Source organism: Plecotus auritus (assembly GCF_963455305.1).
Source record: "Plecotus auritus genome assembly, chromosome: 2".
Classification (NCBI taxonomy): Eukaryota; Metazoa; Chordata; class Mammalia; order Chiroptera; family Vespertilionidae; genus Plecotus; species Plecotus auritus.
In genome coordinates this window covers 34,669,693-34,691,210 of record NC_137771.1, presented here as the reverse complement: position 1 = coordinate 34,691,210, position 21,518 = coordinate 34,669,693, and the positions used below count along the sequence as shown (strand labels likewise).

Genomic DNA, 21,518 nt, shown 5'->3' with positions numbered 1-21,518 from the left:
ATGCCACTGACGAGTTTAAAAACTCTAATGGCTTCCCATTGCTTATAAGATAAAATCCAAAGTTTTTTATTATAAGGCCTTTCCTGACTGGGCCTCTGCCTTAGCTGTCATTGCTCTCCTACCTTGTCCTCTCTGCCTTAGCCAAAACTGTTCTCTCTGTTCTTCACACACATCATATTTTCTCTTGCTTCCAGGTTGTTGCATATTCCATTGCTGCTGCCTGGAACATGTTCACTCCCTACCTACTACCTTCCCGTCCCTCCACCTCATTTACCTAGCTAGTCTTAGCTATTCTTCAGGTCTCCATTTAGATATCACTTCCTCTAAAAAAAATCTTGTGCCTGATTTGTGTTCCTATAGCTCACTGTGCTTACCCCCGAAATCATAATTGCCTACTTTCTCACCTACTTCGACCAGTAGAATCTAAACTCCTTAAGGGCAGAGATGGTATCTTGCTTACCACAGAATACAGCCTCTCATAGGTACATAGTAGTGTTCAATACATATTTGATTAGCTGATTGAATTAATGAATTGTTCTGTGCTCTCATTGTCCAGATCCCTGGCTCTGTACACTAGGTTTCAGAATCTGGCTCTAGCCCTCTGTTCTGGCTTAGGTGACCTATATTCTTCTTGCACCCTAGGTAACTCCCTAGATTTTCAACTCTGTATATTCTCTCTTATTATCAACTTCCTCTGCAGTTCCAATTAGGATAGTCCAAAGAATCCAGGTATTGGTGCTGATCAACCCTGACCACCACTGTTATTTGCCCAGAAATAATCTGATAACAACAACAAACCATTTAATGAACACCTACTATGTGGCAATTCCTTGTATATAAGGCAGACATTAGTCTCATTTTATTGATGAGAAAACACGTTCTATTCATATCTATAGTTACTCAGGATTTGAACCCAGGTCTGCTAGGTTCCAAAGCTTTTCCACTATATAGGCTTGAAAGTGTTACATTTCTTATTATATTTAGTTTGACAAGAAACATGTGTAGGTAGGGGAGAGGGACAATGGTAGCAATGAGGCAAACCTGTTGGAATGGGAGTCTAGTGATATCTAACAAAACTACACATACATTTATCCTTTGATCCAGAAATCCCACTTCTAAGAATTTACCCTTAAGATATATCTACAACATTAGAAAAATACACATGCACGAAATTATTGATTACAACATCACTTGTAATGCAGAATACTGGAAACAACTGAAACATCCATACATTGAAGAATGGTTGAATAAACTATAGAAGTGGTTCTCAAACATTTTGTTCATAGACCTCATTTACATGCTTATAAATTATTGAGAATCCCAGAGATCTTTTGTTTATGTGGATTATATATATTGATATTTATCATCTTAGAAATTAAAACTGAGAAAATGTTTTAAGCAATTATTCAAAATAACAATAGTAAACACATTATAAGTTAACATAAATAACTTATTTTAATGAAAAACAACTATATTTTCCAAAACAAAGAACACAGTAAGAAGAGTAGCATTATTTACATTTTTTAAAATCTCTTTGAAGTCAATCTACTAGAAGACAACTGGGTCATATTTGCTTCTGCATTCAATCTGTTGGGATACACTGTTTTAGTTTATGTATGTGAATAAAATCTGTCCTTAACAGATATGTAGTTAGAAAAGAGAGGAGTATTTTAATAGTTATTTCAGATACTTGTGGATATTTTCTTTGATACTATATCAAAATTTGACAAGTGGTAATTTCTTTTTTTATAAATTTATTGTTACACTTGTTTGTGCATTCATTGGTTGGTTCTTGTATGTGCCCTGACTGGGGATTGAACCAGAAACCTTGGCATATTGGGACAAGACTCTAACCAACTGAGCTACCTGGTCAGGGCCACAAGTGGTAATTTCTTAAAGGTTAGTTGTAATGTGGAATCTTAAACCATATCAGTAAATTTTTGTGCTCTGTTCCATTAAACTCTTTGATCTATATTATACTTTAAAGGTAGATTTTACCCATATATGTTTTTGTAACATCATGCATTGGTTATTTGAAAAAATACTAATTCACAGAGTTATGCAGATCTACAAAATGTTGACACATTTCATTATACAACATTAAAAAACACACGTTTCAACATTTGCTAATCTCACCGCCCATTTTTTTTTCTGAAAAGTTTAGGAAGTTGTCAAGTTCATGGTGGTGAATACAAGTTTTTCAAAATTCTAATATTTACATGAAAGCTTGAATTTTATCATTGGCTACAAATACTGTTAGTTGTTTTCCTTGAAGTAACAGGGTCACTTCATATATTTTCTGGAAAATGTCTAATTCCCAAGTCTGAATGAATAAAGCATAGTTATTTTATTCTTCTTTAAAGTAAAAATGATGTTCCAGTAAAAGTGGGGTGTGTGTGTGTGTGTGTGTGTGTGTGTGTGTGTATTTTTTCAAGTTCTACTCACATATAGAGCCTAGAAGCAATGGCACTGTAGTGGCAATGAGCACACTTAGCACCTAGATATTGGTTCCTTCCTTCCTTCCTTCTTCCTTCCTTCCTTCCTTCCTTCCTTCCTTCCTTCCTTCCTTCCTCCCTCCCTCCCCCCTCCATCCCCCTTCCCTCCCTCCCTTCTTTCCTTCCTTCTTTTCTTTTCTTTTTTTTTCTTTTTTTTCCTTTCCTTTTCTTTTCTTTACTTTTCTTTTTTCTTTTCTTTTCCTTTCTTTCTTCCTTTCTTTCTTTCTTTCTTTCTTTCTTTCTTTCTTTCTTTCTTTCTTTCTTTCTTTCTTCCTTTTTTTTGGATATTGGTTTCTAAATACCATTCTCCACTAAATGGAATTAGAGCTTTTAGGGGAAATGGGTGATCCCAGGACTGAGGCTAGGAAAGCACAAGAAAAGCCTGGGATGCAGTGCCAGAAAGTACGGGAAATGCTTTTAAAATGATGGAGATGATGAAAGAACACAAAAGCTAGCTAAATCTAAAACAATTTGTATATCAAAATAAGTAGTGATGGTAATGACGACATAATTCATAGAATAAAATAAAAATTGATGAGTTCATTCTAATATAAATCAACAAATTGATAAATGAATAAATGAGGTAGAAGCAAAAACCTCTCCCATATAGTAGGAAAACAAAAAAATGTGTAAGGAATGATGACAATGTTATTAGAAAATTATCATTTGGCAAGCACTATAGTAATAATTGCTTCAAGCAAGAATTATCAATGAATGTTAGAACTTGTGGGGAGTCTCAAATAATCTCCCCACAATATATTTATTAATTACTAGAGGCCAATTGCACAAAGATTCGTGCAATAGGCCTTCCTTCCCCTGGCTGCTGGCACTGGTTTTCCTCCGGCACCCGGGACCCAGGCCTTCACTCTGGCCACCACCTTCCGTCTTCACTCTGGCCGGAGCCTTCAGTCTTGCTCTGGCTGGAGCCTTCAGTCTTTGCTCCAGCCAGAGTGCTGCTCCTGTAGCTCCCTCCGTCTCCCACCCTTCCCCTCATAGCAGGCATCCCGCCCCGCCCAGCCACTCTGCACCTGCATGTGTGCTGCCCAGAGGCCGGGAGTGGCTGGGGGGTGGGGCCACCTCCATCTTTGTTGGGTTAATTTGCATACTCACTCTTGATTTGCTGGTGGGTGTCTCGAAGTGACGGTCAGTTTGCCTATTTCTCTTTTATTAGTGTAGATAAAGAGCAAAATACCTGGTGGTTACTTTACACTGGATAAACCTGGCAAATACTGCCTTAGTTAATTAACAGAACAAAGTTGCTCTCACCAATGATGGGATATATTGGTTTCAGATGCTTCCTAATATGATGCATTGAGAAGGAGACAACATCAGTTTTGAAGTATTCCTGCTAAAAATGCATAACCTGAATCTAATCATGAAGAAACATCAGACAAACTCAAATTGAGGGATATTTTACAAAACAAATGCCCTGTATTCTTTTTTTAAAAAAATATTTTTATTGATTTCAGAGAAAAAGGGAGAGGGAAAGAGAGATAGAAACATCAATGATGAGAGAGAATCATTGATTGGCTGCCACCTGCCTGTCCCACACTGGGGATTGAGCCCATAACCTTGACTGGACTCGAACCTGGGACCTGTCAGTCCGCAGAATGATACTCAATCCACTGAGCCAAACCAGCTAGGGCAGGGGTGGGCAAACTTTTTGACTCGAGGGCCACAATGGGTTCTTAAACTGGACCAGAGGGCCGGAACAAAAGCATGGATGGAGTGTTTGTGTGAACTAATATAAATTCAAAGTAAAGGAGCGGAGGGGAGAGCAAGAGAACCCTCTGCTCTTTCGGCTCCGCAGGCCGGATAGAACAGCCGAACGGGCCGGATCCGTCCTGCGGGCCGTAGTTTGCCCACGGCTGAGCTAGGGCCTTGTATTCTTTAAAAATGTCAAGGCCATGAAAGACAAAAACTGAGGAACTGTTCCAGATTTTTTAAAAATTAAAGAGATTTAACAACTAATTATAATGTGTGATCCTGCCTAAATTTTGGGTCAGAAAAAAACTACTTTCTTTTAATATAAAGAATATTACTGGGTCACTTGGCAAAATTTAAATAAGATCATAAATTAAATCATAATACTATGTCAATGTTAAGTTTCTGATTTTGATAATTGTACCCTGATATTTGTACTCTTTCTTTTGAGGAAATAGACTGAAAAATATTTAGGGATAAATGGATCATAAAATAATTAAAACAGTTCCTTTATATATCTATTTTTATATCTATCTCTCCATACGGATAGAAGAAGGGGCAGGAATGAGAGCACATGCATGAACAAGAAAGAGAATAATAAAGCAAATGAGGTTAGATATGGGTTAAAAATACATGGGATTTTTGGTAGTATTTCTGCAACTTTTCTTTAAATCTGAAATTATTTCAAAATAAAAAGTCAAGAAATCCCACTAACATACATTTTGCACTATTTCCTTCTAAGTATTATATTTATATATATTTTAAAAATATAAAACATAATTGGAATCATACAATAGTCTTTACTTAACATTATTTTTTTTTTGAAATTGAATCTTGAGCAGTTTTCAATTTCATTTAAAATTCTTTAAAAAGATAATTGTTAATGGATATATAGTATTTCTTGTGTGGAAGTACTATTATTCATTTAATTTCTTTATGGTTTTCCTTACATTTTTAAGTCATAATCCCACAGTAAAATATATAAGAAATATCTTTTTGCATATATCTTTGTTCACATATTTGATTACTTCCTTATGCTCAATTCCTAAAATGGGAATTGCTTTCTTCTTTTTAAAATGACTCAGATGACCTAACCAGCTCCCAAACATCCCCAATTTCCTTTTAAAATCTGTGCTGCTGCCCTAGTTGGTTTGGCTCAGTGGATAGAGCGTCGGCCTGCAGACTGAAAGGTCCCAGGTTTGATTCCGGTCAAGGGCATGTATCTTGGTTGCAGGCACATCCCCAGTAGGAGGTGTGCAGGAAGCAGCTGATCGATGATTCTAACTCTCTATCCCTCTCCCTTCCTCTCTGTAAAAAATCAATAAAATATATTAAAAAAAATAAAAATAAAATTTGTGCTGCTTTACTGATTTCTGACCTGCTCAGGACTTACCTGTTTGGTAACCGATTGTGAATTCTAGGTTTGACTCCTGGCTGTGGTTGGTGATGGCAGAGGTGTGTGGGAGATCAGAGAGGGCAGCAGCAGACTGGGTTCAGTTCTGGGCTGCAGGCCAATCACCTGTTGAAGGGGAATCTTACACTTTGGTGAGACCTAAAAATTAACAGGAAGGACCTGAAAAGTTATTAAGTGTGTGGGATGCACCAGCTAGATGCACATCAGGCTACAAACCACAGATTTCCTTCATCTTAACATTCCCTGAGGTGTGCTATGTGCTGAGATTGGGTGTGGGGACACAGAGATAAATCAAATCTGGCTCACAGGGCTCACATATGATAGGTTAGATATACAAGTAAACAGATATTGACAGTGCGATGATGAGTACTTGTAAATTGGGAAGCACAAGGTTATCAGGAGCATGGAAGAAGATTTGTGCCTCCTTTTATACAAACTTTTATACAGTATACACTCTTATATACTGTATATACACAAATATATGCATTCATCCCTCCTTTCTCCTCTTCCTTTCTTCTTTTTATTCAGTGCCCCTGTAATTTGTTAAGCATATAACCTAGACCAGCAATTTTCAACCAGTGTGCCACAGAATTTTTAAAACACGCAATAGCTGACTATTTATTCAGGGGCTACGGACCTCTTTTCCCTTAGATTGTCAAATAAAAAAATGACAACAGCCAACACAATAGCCATTTGGTGTGAATGAATCAGCAAAAATATATATTTTTGGTGTGCCACAGAATTTTAGTAATTAGTTTATGTGTGGCATGAGATGAATAAGATTGAAAATCACTGCCCTACACCAAAATTCATGGCGGTGAAGTTAGAGAGACATTCAATAAAAGAAATAGAATTTATTGGGCTTATTGAGCAACTAGAGGCCCAGTGCACGAAATTGTGCATGGGTGGGGTCCCTAGGCCTGGCAGGCAATCAGGGCTGATTGGGGCCTTCCAGCTGCCAGCCAGGGCCTTCCTTCGCTCCACGCTACCCCCTGGTGGTCAGCGCATGTCATAGCTAGTGATCAAACTTCGGGTCTCCCGGTGGAACTCCCAAGGGGACACTTTGCATGCATATTAGCCTTTTATATACATACATACATATATATATAAATATAAATATAAATATATATATATATATACACACACACACACACACACACACACACACACAGATATAGATATATATATATATATATAGTCCAGGACAGAGACATAAGAACTGTGACTCCTATGCCATTTACCAAGCCAGGAAATGGATATATTTTTGGCCTGAATTTCCCCCCTTCCCAGTTTTATTCAGGTATAATTGGCAAAAGGCCTGAATTTTAAAGAACAAATTTTAAAGAGCAAAGAAAATTTTGTTTAGGGTGCTACAGCTGAAACTCACTTGAATAAACCATTCTTAGAGCACTAGCTTTCTATAGGATGGATGTATATGATATAAAAATGAGAGGGGGGTCTTCCAGGTTGGGAATAGAGATATTTTAGAGTCACTGGATGGATAGTAGTGGAAATCAATGTGAAACTGAGAGTAGAATAACCAAATCAAAGGACAGAAGGTCAATGTAGATTAAAATGAAAGAGATTTACAGTAGAGGAGAAAAACAGATGAGGGACATTTAAGAGCAGAGAGCAAAATGGGTACAAAGAGCCAAAACAAAGGAATAATCAGGGAGGTGGTAATGATGATAAAGGCAGCCTCTTTCAGCAACACAATTTGAATAGAAGAGGAGAAATGTGAAACAAGAGGATACTGGTCCTGGGAACAAATTAATCATCTTTTAAAATATATATATTTTTATTGATTTCAGAGAGGAAGGGAGAGGGAGAGAAACATCAATTGGCTGCCTCCGGCACGCCCCCTACTGGGGAACAGGCCCTCAACCTGGAAATCCAACCATAACCTCCTGGTTCATAGGTCGGCAATTAATCACTGAGTCACACAGGCAGGGCCAAATGAATCATCTTCATGTCATTGCTACACCCTGGATAGCATGATTAGCCCTAAACGAACGCAGATTATTGGGTGGTAGTGAACTAGGCTTGGAAAGCACAGTGATAATGTTAGCTTGTCAAACTGATCTAAGTTAAAGGGCCCATTTCTCTAGATTGAAAATTTTTAGCAACAAGTAACTTACAGCACTTTCTGAATATTGCAGAAAGGACTGTTAGGGTATCATATGGGAGACTGAAGGAATCTCAGGGTTTACTTTCAGGTTTCCTTAGATTGGATGCATTTCACATGTGAAATGGTGGTAGTGTAGTACTTAATTCATAGAGTTGTTGTGAGGATGATTCATAGTTTCCCTCCGAGCACCAGTTTCTCTGGGTATAAAAAGGGGATAGTGATTTTTCTGGTAATGTGACTCAGAGGTAGGTGGTGCAGGCACACTCAGGATTGTACAGGAACAGCTTTCATTGATTGGAAGAGAGCTGCTAGGTTATATTATCTCTAAGGTGGCTGCTCAATTAGTATTTGAAAGTTCCTGGAGACCATATATAATTATCTCATTAAGATTTTTTATTATTAGGACATAACCTCAGGTAAGGTGAGACTGCCTTATAATTTTTTTTTAAAGAAAAATATACTGGGTCTCTGCTGACATCTGCTATGCAGTAGAATGTCACAGGATCCAGTGTATTAAGTTCTATTATTCCTCAATGGAGGGATATTATATTAGGGAAATTTTACCCAGACCAAGGATGATGAAAAACAATGCACCCATCTTCTGCGCAGGCGCGCGCCACACACACACACACACACACACACACACACACACACACACTGAGAAAGAACAAAAGCTGGTGGGAACAATTAACTTGCCTAGGGTCATAAGGTTAAATACAACAGAGGCTGGAATTGGTAGTATTAGGATCTGCCACCAAAATCCCTGCTCATTTTACCGTACTACTCTATGTTAAAATAACGTATTTGGAAAAATTGGGGACAAGAGGATATGGAGAATTTCTCTTTCCCTATTTCTCCTCTAACCGTCTTTTTGTTTATTTTGTTTTTGGTTCTGATGTTTGCACCCTGGAGTTTGAGTGGGATCGAACATGGGGTATCTCAACTGTGGGCAAACTACGGCCCGCGGGCTGGATCCGGCCCGTTGGCCTGTTCTATCCGGCCCCGCAGAGCCCAAAGAGCGGAGGGTTCTCTTGCTCTCCCCTCCTCTCCTTCACCAGCAGCAGTGTTAACATGGCAACGTCGGGAAACACGGCCACAGCTCCTTTTTCTGAATGGGCGGATTTATATCCACCCATTCAGTAGAAGGAACAACCTCTCAATCTTCCAGAGGCTCCTTGTAATACCTGCGGACGCATCTCCCGACATCACCCTGGGAATGCATAGACACCTTATCGTGGTGATGTAGGGAGACACGCCCCTGGAGAGCACAGTATCAGAGCATTAGCTAAAAAGGAGACCAACAACACTGTTCCCACTGAAGTTGATGTTTTAAAGACCAAAAACCTTTCAACCCAGTCTACATTGCCATCTACATCTACGTCCCGGGCATAATTTGGAAGTTGCACTAAAGAAAATGTTTAATTTACTGTTCACACATTTTGTTCTTTTCTATTTGTTTTAGTTTTAAATTATTTTATTATATTTAAGTTTAATTTGAAAGGCTTTTGTACCTTTCCTTTGTTAGGCAATTTTATTTTGCCTTTGCCATCTTCAATATAAGGTATGTTATTGTGCTATGATTCCTCCATTTTTTGAAGTTTCAAATTATAATAATTAGTGTTTACATTCTTGTTAAAATGTTTGAAATGAATAAAACTATTGAAATTAAAAAAAAAAAAGACCGTACCCTTTTATGTAATGATGTTTACTTTGAATTTATATTAGTTCACACAAACACTCCATCCATGCTTTTGTTCCGGCTCTCCAGTCCAGTTTAAGAACCCATTGTGGCCCTCGTTTGCCCACCCCTGGGGTATCTAAACAGAATGATTCTATGGCCCCCACCAGATAACAATTGCCTCCCCTCAGGGCCTTACCTGAGATTTGGCAGGGGTGGGGGTGGGATGGAAGAGTAGAGGTGGAGCCCTGACCGGTTTGGCTCAGTGGATAGAGCGTCGGCCTGCGGACTGAAGAGTCCCGGGTTCGATTCCGGTCAAGGGCATGTACCTGGGTTGCAGGCACATCCCCAGTGGGGGGTGTGCAGGAGGCAGCTGATCGATGTTTCTCTCTCATCGATGTTTCTAACTATCTATCCTCTCCCTTTCCTCTCTGTAAGAAATCAATAAAATATATTTAAAAAAAAAAAAAAGAGTAGAGGGGGAGATAGGGGAGGGCATTAGTTAGAAAAGATGCATAGTTCTTTTCTTTAAATAGTTTATGAATTTCAGGACAACCGGTTGGCTATTCTCTTCTCTTGCTGAAAATATTATTAGTTTTAATTATGGGGGAGGTTTTAGTGGTTAAGGTTTGGTATCTGCTGGAAATTTCTGTAAATGATCTAAGTAGATCCAAAAAAAGTTAAGGTCAAAGACAATTCCTTCATCTGTTTTGGGAGAGGATTGTGTGTGTGTGTGTGTGTGTGTGTGTGTGTGTAAAAAGGTTGGTGCTGGGTCACTCTTCTTACACCCAGACACACTGAAGGGCCCCCCTCAGATTCCCTCCACGAGAGAGGAAAAGCGAGGAGATTCCCTCACACTCCTACTCTCAGCTGAGGGTCCGAGTGAGTGACCAGGAACGTTCTTGTTCCTCCTGGGGTGAAGGAAACGGTGCAAAGGTGCTCGGGGTCTGAGGACGAGGACCAGGGTGGGTGGGGGGCACCCGTGCCGGCGGGGACCTAGAGGCTTTCGCCTCCCGGAGGCGTTGCCGGGGGCGGGCGGGAGGCCGTGGGCCGAGCTGGGAGCGCCCCGCCCCGGCCCCCCCGCCCCCAGCCGCGCTCCCTGCGTTCCCGGCCGCTCGTGCCTGAGCGGCGCCGCAGTCCTCACGCTGTAGCCCGGCGTGGGGTGCAGGGGGCGCTGTGGCCCAGCGGCGCCGGCGGCAGGAGCAGGCAAGGCGACGCTGGAGGCTCCGCGGAGGATCCCCGCCTGCGGCACCGCGGTCGTCCCGCCGCAGCCTGATGCCCCCGACCCAGCTCCGCTGAGCGCCTCCGCAATCCGCGTGGCTGCGGTGGCCCGGGACCCCGATGCGGCTCGGCGGGTGCTGGGCCTCAGCAGCAGCGGCGGCCACAGCCCCTTCAGGAGTGAGAAGCTTCGCGGCGGCGCCGGGGCAGCGCCGGTGCTCTCCGGAGGAGGCTGCGGGCTCGGGGACGACCCCCCCGGGATATGCTGAGGCGACGGCGGCCGCGGGTCGAGGTGAGTGTGCGCGGCGCGTCCCGGGCTCTCCGGCCTCGGCCTCCGGGGATGGCCGGGGCGGCAGTCCTCTAGCCGGGCGGCGGGGAGTCCGGCCCCTGCGGCAACCTCCCCCCCCCCCCCCCAACCCCGCGGCTGGGGCCTCAGCCTTTCTCCCGGTGTCCCCGAGGACGCTGGAGGCGCGTGAGGGGCGACTAGGCCCCGCGCCGCCGAGAAGCCCTTGCCCGGCCTCGGTTCCGGCGCCGCCCGGTGTGGAGCTGGGGCTGGCGGGGGCACTGGCGCCCCTCGGGGTGGCCCCGCGCGGAGCGCAGCCTCTTATCCCGACCCTGCCCGTTCGTTCCCGAGGCAGGCAGAGGACGCCTGTTTGCAAACAGCCTGGGCTTTTCCGCGCCCCCCGCACCGGGTCCCGCAGAGGCGGGGGGAGGGGGAAGGGCGGGAGGGCCGGGGATGGGGGGGGATTGAAGCGCTTGAAGTGCTGGGCCCGGTCAGCCCCTGGTGCCCCTGGAGTGTCATTTACAGATCTGATGGGTTGAAAAGAACCTTTTGCGTCTTATTTGAGGTGAAATTTCATCACCTGCCGGTAGCTCATCCCTGCCTTCTTCTATTGCATTTTGTCTCGCAGCGTGGTCTGCCTTGGAGAAAGCTCCATCCCAGCTTTGCGATGTTTCTAGATAAATGCTCACAATTATTTAAACGTACACATACATATATTTTTACAAAAGTCGTTTCCCTCTTCTCCCCCTGGAAGTGTATTTTAATGCTTCAGTCCTTGGTACAGAAATGTTCTATCTAAATAGATCCATAGAATGGATGACGAGAGGATTTTTAAAAGTCGTGCTATCCTAATAACAGATACCTGATGGAAATGGGACATATTCTAAATGTCAGAAGTTAAGTGATTTGTTCTGGTATTCATGTAATAGAAAAGTTAATGACTAGTGATTACACTTTACTGCCCTTTGCCAGATTTATAGGTGTTTATGGTTTCTGATAAATGCGGTTAAAAGTTGTTCTTGTTTTCTTATTATGTATGTGAAGGTTGTAGGATTGATAAGGGCTTCTAAAACTTTTATAAACATGAAAAAATAAATATGCTTATTGTTGAAAACTTGGAAAGTACAGAAAGGCACTGTATAGATTCTCCATAAATATTTAATAATGGGGGGGGGGGAAGGTCACCTATAATCTCATAGCACATTTTTATGGTCATTTAAAGTTTAAATGTTGGGCTTATACTGTTGGTGATTTTTAAATTATTCTGCATATTAGGTTCAAAGATAAAAGACTATTCCGTTTTACTGTTTAACATACAGGCATTTGAATAAGACCTATAAAAATGTTTTACTAAATTCTGCTGTAATCATAGTTGATTTCATCAATAAAAACAGAATAACATGGGTAGCTACCTAAAAGACCCCTGACTTTTTACCACCTGTGCAGCATGAGAAGCTCCTGAAGTCTAGGGAGGTTTGGTGTAGTAAATGTTTTTGAGGACCTATCCTGTTACATGCAGTACCCTTATATTGTTTTTGTAAGATTTTGCTCAAATATTTATGATTGTAAAAAATTGGCTTGATTAAAAAAATTTTTTGTAGATTAAATTGGGTTTTAAAAAGTCCAATCCAGTTTTTCTCAGTGTGTCCCTAGAGACTACCAACATTAGAATCAGCTGAGGGTGCTTAGTAAAAGATGCAGATTCTGGCCCCTTGAATCAGAATTTCTAGGACCCTGACTTGGTAGCTCAGTTTGTTAAAGCATTATCCGGATATGCCAAGGTTGTGGCATATCCCCCACCCCCATACAAGAATCAACCAATGAATGTATAAGTAAGTGGAATAACATATCTGTGTCTGTCTCTGTCTCTCTCCCTTCCTCTCTCTAAAATCAATATAATTTTAAAAATTTCTAAGATTGATGATGGCCCGAGGATCTTAATTCTTATCAAGCTCCCCTATTCTTAGTCCTACCACAGTTTGAGAAATCCCTGATACAATAAAGTTTAAGGTTAACTAACCTTGGCAAGCTGAATGAAAGTATGGTGTCTGTTTTCTAGTTAAATTACCCATCAGTCTTAAGTGGCAATATAGTCATTTCTCTTAGCAACAGATAGTGGTGTTTTAATCTTTGAGAACAGATATTTCAAGGGACAGCTGATTCAGTTAACAAACATTTGAGAGCCTTTTGTGGTAGCTGTGTTGTTATAAAAGAATACCTGGCTATTTACCTTGGTTCTCATCTCCTTGGACCTCAATGTTATTGTCTGTAAAATGCAGGTAGTTATACTTATCTTGCAAGACTTTTAGGGTAAGTATATAGGAAAAAATTTGTAATCCGTAAAAGATAGTTATAAAATTTTAGCTTTTTTTAAAAAAATTATATTTTTATTGATTTCATTGATGAAGGGAGAGGGAGAGAGAAAGAGAGAAGCATCAACGATGAAAGAGAATGATTGGCCGAAACCGGTTTGGCTCAGTGGATAGAGTGTCGGCCTGTGGACTGAAAGGTCCCAGGTTCGATTCCGGTCAAGGGCATGTACCTTGGTTGTGGGCACATCCCCAGTAGGGGGTGTGCAGGAGGTGGCTGATCGATGTTTCTCTCTCATCGATGTTTCTAACTCTCTATCCCTCTCCCTTCCTCTCTGTAAAAAATCAATAAAATATATTTAAAAAAAAAAAAAAAAAGGAAAGGAAGAGAATGAAACCCAGGCATGTGCCCTGACTGGGAATCAAACCGTGACCTCCTAGCTCATAGGTCCATGGTCAACCACTGAGCCACACTGGCCAGGCAAATTTTAGCTATTAATTTTAAGTGCCAGGTGCTTTCTTTGGTGTTCTGAGAAACACAAAAATGACCAAGGTCTCTGCTAGCAACTAGCTAGTTGTAGAAGCAGGACATATTTAGTTAACTGTTATAAGGCAGGGTCAGACAGGTGTTGTAATTGGGTGGAATATGCTAGATCTCTCGTTAAGGCTTCTATGTTTAATGTAGTAGCTTGCCTGTAAGAATATTAATAATTTTTATATATGATCTTTCTTTCCTCTTCCAATTCCTGATTCAGTGTTTTATTCTTTAAGAAGGTAATTATATATATTGCCGGGTGATAGTTTTATTTATTTTATTTTTTTAAATTGATTTTAGAGAAGAAGAAGAAGAAGAAGAGAGAGAGGGAGAGAGAGAAACATCAATGATGAGAGAAAATCATTGATTGGCTGCCTCCTGCACACCCCCAACTTGGGATCGAGCCCGCAACGCCTGCATGTGCCCTTGACCGGAATCAAACCCGGGACCCTTCAGTCCGCAGGCTGACGTTCTATCCATTGAGCCAAACGGGCTAAGGCTAACTGATAGTTTTATATAAACTCCTTAGAAAGACAGAATGAGTGGAGATGATCCCATTTCTTCCTCTGTTGCTAAGTTACCACTATTCATTTCATTCAGTAAACTTTTATTTGGTACCTGTTATGTGCTTGACAGAGATTAGTTGCAAAGGCACAATTTAAGCCTCAATTTTCTCTTCTACAAAATGAAGCTGATAATACCCACCTTATAGGATTATTGTAAGGATTAAATGATATAATGTGTAAATCAGATGAATGATTTAGTCCCAGCAGTCCCTAAGAGCTTGAAAGATCATTATTTATTTATACAGTTTACTACTAAGAAATAAAATCAATATGACCATTTTAAAGTATTAGAAACTGCTGAATTAAGGAGGAACCAAGGTGTCAATAGTTAGTATTTTAATTGTGTAGTTAGTAGAAAATCTTATACTTTATGATACTAAATACATTTTATTTAATAAAATAATTAAAAATGCTATTTATAAAATAATTCCAATTATGCAAATTAGTAGTATTTAAAATTTTTTCTTTTGAATTATTGTAAATAGCCCATTTATAGAGCTGAACTATTGGAAAAATTAGAACAATATATAATGTTTTGTACTTATGAAATACTTTTTGAGAGCCTTTAATAAGGTAAAGATGAGGAAATCTCTATGGACATATTGAAATCAAGAAAAGGCATCAAATTCATATTGGGTAAGGGAAAAGGAGAACTTAATGAATGTTAATGGGGATCTTGAGGCATTTAGGATTTTATATGGCAAAACTATTTTTAAAGTTGTCTTAAATTTTTTCTGTTAATTGTTTTTTAGTTTAATATCCGTATATTTGTTTACTTAAGCTTAAAACATACTTTTCTGGACCTAGGCTATTGGCTATAACAGTTTCTTTAGTTGGAAATTCTATAGTGATTTATCTTTTCTCCTTTCTTATTATTTATGATGACATAACCTTAAGGATACACTTTTTAAATATCTATGATGGTAGTTTTGTTGCATTTTTAAAAAATATAGAAGCAGTAAATCCATGCCCTAGATTTAAAAATACTAATTAATTTTAAATGGAAATATATTACCTTTCAGAGGAAGGAGCCTTAGGAAGTAAGATAAAAGAAAATAGTAAGATGACTCTAGAATTTTTCATAAATTAGGGAAAGTTTGGGTATATTCAGCCTTGGATTTTCCTGGCAGTTTGAAATAATATTAAATATAAAGAGGCTGTAAAATGTGAAGTGAAGAATTACATATATTTCAGTTAAATTTAGAGTATTAGGAAAGGCTCTATTTTTATTTTTTGTTTAAAGTATTACATAAGGCTCTATTTTTTGTAATATCTTTATTGAGATATAATTCACATACTATACAATGTACTCATTTAAAGTATACACTTCAGTGGCTGGTTAGTCACAGAATTGTGCAAACATCATCACTATGTAATTTTAGACATTTTCATCACTCTAAAAAGAAACCCATTCCCATTAGCAGTCACTTCCCAGATCATCCCCTCAATCTTCCCTGCCCTTAAGCAACCACCAATGTACTTTCTGCCTCTGTGGATTTGCATATCTATTCTGGACATTTTCTATAAATGGAATCACAATATGTTACTGGCTTCTTTTACTTAGCATAATGTTTTCAGGGTTCATCCATGTTACAGCATGTATCAGTACTTAATTTCTTTTTATTGTCAAATAATATCCCATTATATGGATGTAACACATTTTATTTATCCATTCATCACCATAACCATCATTCATAACCAGAACTCAGTGGAACTGGTCAACCATATTGGGTGATGATGGGAATAGTGTTGTGGGGGCTTTAACTATAAAAGGTTGTGTTGTAAGAATATTGTTTAAGAAAAGGCAATTGTAAGCCTTAGTTTTAGTTTTCCTTTAACTGCTAAAATATTTCTAAAAAGTTAGAGTCCAGTTGTATATTTAGCTATTAATGTTTCTAAGCATTAGACTGACAGATTTTAGCGATTGCTATTACCTCTCCATGATATATAATTCTATATACATAAAGATTAGTCATTGCTCTTTATTCTTATTTGTAGTATGGTCCCTATTGTTTGTTTCCAATCAAGGCATTAAAGCTTTTCTATGAGATTTTTGTAGAACATAGTTCAGAGTCAACAATAATGACTTGCTAATGTTTCTAATATTATTTCCAAATAGTAAGTACTGTAGGGAACCATGTTTGAGTTAACAAAGTGCAAATTTTGGACCTTCATTCTACACACAGTGGATCACCCAAAGTATTTTCCCACTTGATTTGATCACTTTTAGATCCTTTAATAGTAACTTTGAACTGAGTGAGCTGAAAGGCTTCCACTAGTTTGTTATACAGCCTTTTAGTTGCTTTGGATACCTTACTTTCTATATAATGTTAAAAAGAATTCAGTTCTGGAGTCTTTTTGCTGCAATTAATGAAAAGGTATGCATTTCTATTTGTAATATGGTTCTTTTCTACCTCTTATGATTGTTTAGTAGTATCTGCCAGCATTCCTTTTATTAAAATGAATAAAGAGTAAATGGTATATATATATATTTTTTATATTTTTTATTTATTGCTTCAAAGCACAGCAGACCTGTCTCAAAATTGTCTTTATTAAAATAAAAAACAAGCCGTATGAAAATTTTTTGAAAATATTTTGTCAGCATTTATGTAAACTCTAATATCCATTTTTAATTTTCAATTGAACATGAAAAACAACCCCTAAAAAGAATTGAAGTAAAATACTTTGAGAGAAAAACAGTAAAACTTCAAAATATATCGTCTAACCTTTTTGTGATTCTGGTGATGTAATAACTGCCCATAGGCTTTTAAAAAAAAATTAGCAGCTGAGGTAAATTGTTGGTTTTTTTTGTTGTTGTTTTTTTAGGTCACTCTTAGAAATTTCTGCTCAATGTCTAAAAAAATAAGTTTGCTTCTTTTTTAAAAAAATATATTTTGATTGGTTTCAGAGAGGAAGGAAGAGGGAGAGAGAGATAGAAACATCCATGATGAGAGAGAATCATGGATAGGCTGCCTCCTGCAAGTCCCCCACTGGGGATCGAGCCCACAACCCAGGCATGTGCCCTTGACCAGAATTGAACCTGGGACCTTTTAGTTCGCAGGCCGACGCTCTATCCACTGAGCCAAACCAGCTAGGGCCTTTTTTTTTTTTTTTTTTTTAAAGTTTGTTTCTTTAATATGGCACAGACTTTGATGATTTGGTTCTAATCTGATCATTCCTCACTCCTGTGTCTACATGCTCCACTACCCAATCCTTCCAAGATTCCAGGTTTATGAAGTTTCTCTTGATTTCTTTGACCTTGCATTTCTTGTGTAATATAAAAGCTTTGTCAACAATGTGCCACCTCTGCTAGGTGTGTTACATATGTTATTTCTAATTCTTAAAATGACCCTATAGTATCCATAGTGTTATGCCTATTTTGCAGCTGAAAGAACTGAGAGTCTCGGGAACCCACATCTATGTCAAACCATATAGCTCTGCCTATAAAATCCACATTCTTTTTCATCTTGTGAACCTCTCCACGTGTTCTGTATTTTATTTTAGGATTTTCCATACTGCTTGACGAAATATTCATATTAGGAGAGCACAAATTTAATTGATTGACTTTGGTGGATATTTGCATGTAGCATTTTGTATAAGGAAAAGGTGTGTGTGTGTACTTGAGAAACTTCAGCTTCATATACTGGTATTTAAAAAAATTTTTATTGTGGTAAAATACACCATATACTGGTATTTTTGAAGCAGATAAAAATGCCTGCTTTGCTATTATTAGAAAAATGTAATAACTGATCTCTGGACTTCATTTCTCTGATCTGAAAATGAGTGGTGGACTAGATGTTTACATCCCAATCAACAGTTAGTGTTCTATTCAATGTTTCTAAAGAAGAAGTGAATGAAAAGATAAATAACATGTAGACAACTCCAGACAATGGTGAGTAAATGTCATTAATGAAATAACAGAATGAGGGTAGCACTGGGGGTGGTAGCAATGGGCTCTGGATAGTGGCTAAGGAAGATAGAAGAACCAAGACCAAGGGATTGTAATTTATATAAAAGTTTTTCCTGTAATAAAGGAAATATATTTCTGAATAAAAACATGGAAATTCTGGAAGTTAGCTGGATGAATGAATAGCTTATTACTGAGGCCTCTTCTTTCTCTATTAGCCCCTTCTGTGCTTTTTTTTTTTTGTGATAGTGTGTATATGAGTTTGAGAAAAAAATGCATGTAGAGATGTGTTATATGAAAACTAGAGGTCCGGTGCATGACATTCGTGCACAGGGGGCGGTGGTCCCTCAGCCCAGCCTGCGCCCTCTTGCAGTCTGGGACCCCTTGGGGGATGTCCGCCTGCAGGCTTAGGCCCAATCCCCCTGGCAGTCAGACATCCTTCTTGTAGTCCGGGGCTCTCGCAGCCCACGACCCCTCGCTCCTTATTGCCCGCCTGCAGCGGATATGGGAGAGGCTCCCGCCTTCGCCGCTGTGCTTACCAGCCATGAGCCCAGCTTCTGGCTGAGCGCACTGACCACCAGGGGGCAGCTCTTGCATTGAGCATCTGCCCCCTGGTGGTCAGTGTGCGTCATAGCAACCAGTCGTTCCATGTTCGGTCGATTTGCATATTAGGGTTTTATTATATGGGATAGGATAGGACAGCCAGGTCACTAGTAGCACTTGGAATAAAGCTTATATATTGCTCATAAAGTGAGAATTCAGTAATTAAAATGGGGATCAATTATTGTAGATCTTCACAGTTTGTTGATAAAGCAAAAGAGGGCATGTTTTGCATTAAAAAAGCATGAGATACATTTTATTTATGTATTTTTTTTAATAACTGAATTTTAATCAAAGTGTAATCTGCAGAAACATACATCTGGGAAGGGCACATGGTAAAGAGACATCCCCCCATTTTTAAAAAAGTTTAAATTATTGTTTAAAGTATTCCATAAGTCTCCCTTTTCCCCCCATTGACCTCTCCCTGGATGCCCCTCTACTCCCAGCACATGCCTTCACTCCCCACCCCCACTTATGTGGAGATGCTTTTTTTTTTTATTGCATTCTAATCCTAGATTTATTCAACACAATTATTTTACTCTACACAACAAAGTATAAACACATTATCTAAAATGCTACAAAGTTACAAAAAAAATTCAAAACAGAAAATCCATAGTACTGACTGTACAATAATAGCCAAAAAAGCAATGTACACATTTCCAAGGTAACCCCAAAGACCACCACGAAGGGGGAGAAGGTCTGTGATGACCTTGCAGAGTTCTCAAATTTGCTCACCAATTTTAGAGAAAAAGGAGATATGCCATATGGATGTATGTACATGACAACATGTGAAAACAGAACCATTTATAGCAACTAACATGGGATGTTTAACTCTAGAGGTCAGAAGAACTCAAGCAGGGGAGTATGGCTAGGTTAATAGGAACAGCAGCTGCACAAAAGCATGTCTTTTCCTGAAGGATCCTCAGGCTACTAGACTGGCCCTAGGTCATCTATGGAATGGAAATATGTGCTCCCAGGCTGGGGTAGCACTGCCACCTGGAACCCTGCTCTGTTCCGGGTGACTCTGCCACTAAACTGACTCTCAGAGACTGGAAACGTGGGAACTTTATAGCCAGGAAACTGGAGAGCATCTTCATAGGCACAACCCCATATCAACAACACTTCTGCAGCCAAACTTGGCCTTCAGAGGAAACGTCTCAATGCTCCTTTGGAAGCCCGTCCCTGAGTGAGGATTTGTTTCCTACTCACTGTCCTTCAGCTAGAAAAGTGACAGAACTGAGTTGGATGGGATATGTTTCGTGGCAGAGCTTCGGTGGCTTGTTTATTGGGAGGAATTGGAGCTGGAGTGGCTCCTATGGTGGTGGAGGCTGGGGGAATGGGATCTCCGAAGCCGCGGGGAGCGTGACCTTCTCTTCATCCATGGGGGTGACCGACGCCACATGGGCGGTGGTGGTAGCATTCTCCCGGGAGGGCTGAATTGCCTGGGGAGTGGCCTAGGCCAGGGGGTCAGCACAGCAGTGGCGGTGATTTCCTGGCCATCAATTTGTCCTCCATCATGTGCTTCGGCGCCTTCTCAGCTTCATCTGGATTCTCAAACAACACGTATGCATAGCCTTTAGATAGATGGGGGTGCATCCTTTCTACAGGCATGTCAATCATTTAAATTTTCCCATAGGTGTGATCCTTGGTCACATTCCTGGTGAGCCTACCAGTGTGTACTTTGGTGGGTTTAGGGGAAGGACTCCGCCTTTTCCTTTCCTTTTCTCTCTTTTGGGTGTTTTGGATTTGGATTTGTTGAGCAGCCTATTGTCATGTCTGCGCCGAAAAGGAGCCTGAAGAGCTGCTGGAACTGGAGCTTCGGGATGTCCTGGAACTTCCTGAGCGGCTTGATGCTGATGAAGAGCTAGATCCGCTGCTTGAGCCAGTGCTAGTACTGGAGCCAGAGCTGGACCGAGACCTGGTGCTGCTGCTACCACTGGAAGTGCTGCGCCTCTTTGGAGTTTTATCACTGCCATGATCCTTCTCGCTCGACTCCTTGGTGGCCCCTTCTCCTTTGGTGGCCCCTGTATCTTTAGAGCGATCCTTGGACTTCTCACCAGAGCGGTCTTTGCGTTTGGTAGGAGAAGGAGCCATCTTCCCACCACCGCGACTTCATCCCGCTCTCCTCAGCCGCTGAGGTCGGCACTGCTCTGTGGAGATGCATTTTACTGTGAAAACTTTTACATAGTCTTCCCACCCTCAAGTTATTGGAGATGCTAAAATTGACATATAGATAGACGGGTTATGTCTTTACTAGCTGGGAAATTGTTGAACAGCTAGAAAATTGTCCTTGTTAGCTTTTTCTGGAGTCCTTACTTCAGTGAATCTTGACTTTGGGAAGAAATCATTCTCCACCAGAAGGAAGGAAGTGTTCTTTAATCAAATGAATTTGGGTTTTGCAAATACACATTAGTATTTTTAAAATGGAGAAGTAAAAGTAAAGGAACTTATTTAATTTTGTTCAGCAGTGTATTACCCAAACTTATTGGCTGAGGAACCCTTTTCTCCCCCATAATACTTATATCTTTTACTGATCTAGGTCAACTTTCTTTTATAAAGTCTCAACCTTAGGTGATAGGCCCTGCTTACTTCCTAAAGGACCTCATTCTATTGTTGGTTACTGCTAATTATTAGAAAATAGCTTTTATATTTAGCCAAAAATCTGCTTTTCTCTCATAGCT

General features: G+C 40.1%; 1 protein-coding gene and 1 pseudogene across 3 annotated transcripts in view; one reads left to right on the top strand and one right to left on the bottom strand.

Moving 5' to 3' along the window:
* Nucleotides 1–10,563: 10,563 nt before the first annotated feature.
* The window catches only part of ZFYVE9 (zinc finger FYVE-type containing 9), a 133,282-nt gene continuing 122,327 nt past the window's right edge, over nt 10,564–21,518 (top strand). For both annotated transcript variants that reach the window (XM_080653677.1, XM_080653676.1), the window contains exon 1: nt 10,564–10,929. The gene's annotated coding sequence lies outside the window, so the exon portion shown is untranslated. The remainder of the gene's footprint in view (nt 10,930–21,518) is intronic.
* LOC308241935 lies at nt 20,120–20,931 on the bottom strand (annotated as a pseudogene). The gene has a single exon. The product of its transcript is annotated as an uncharacterized misc_RNA (transcript).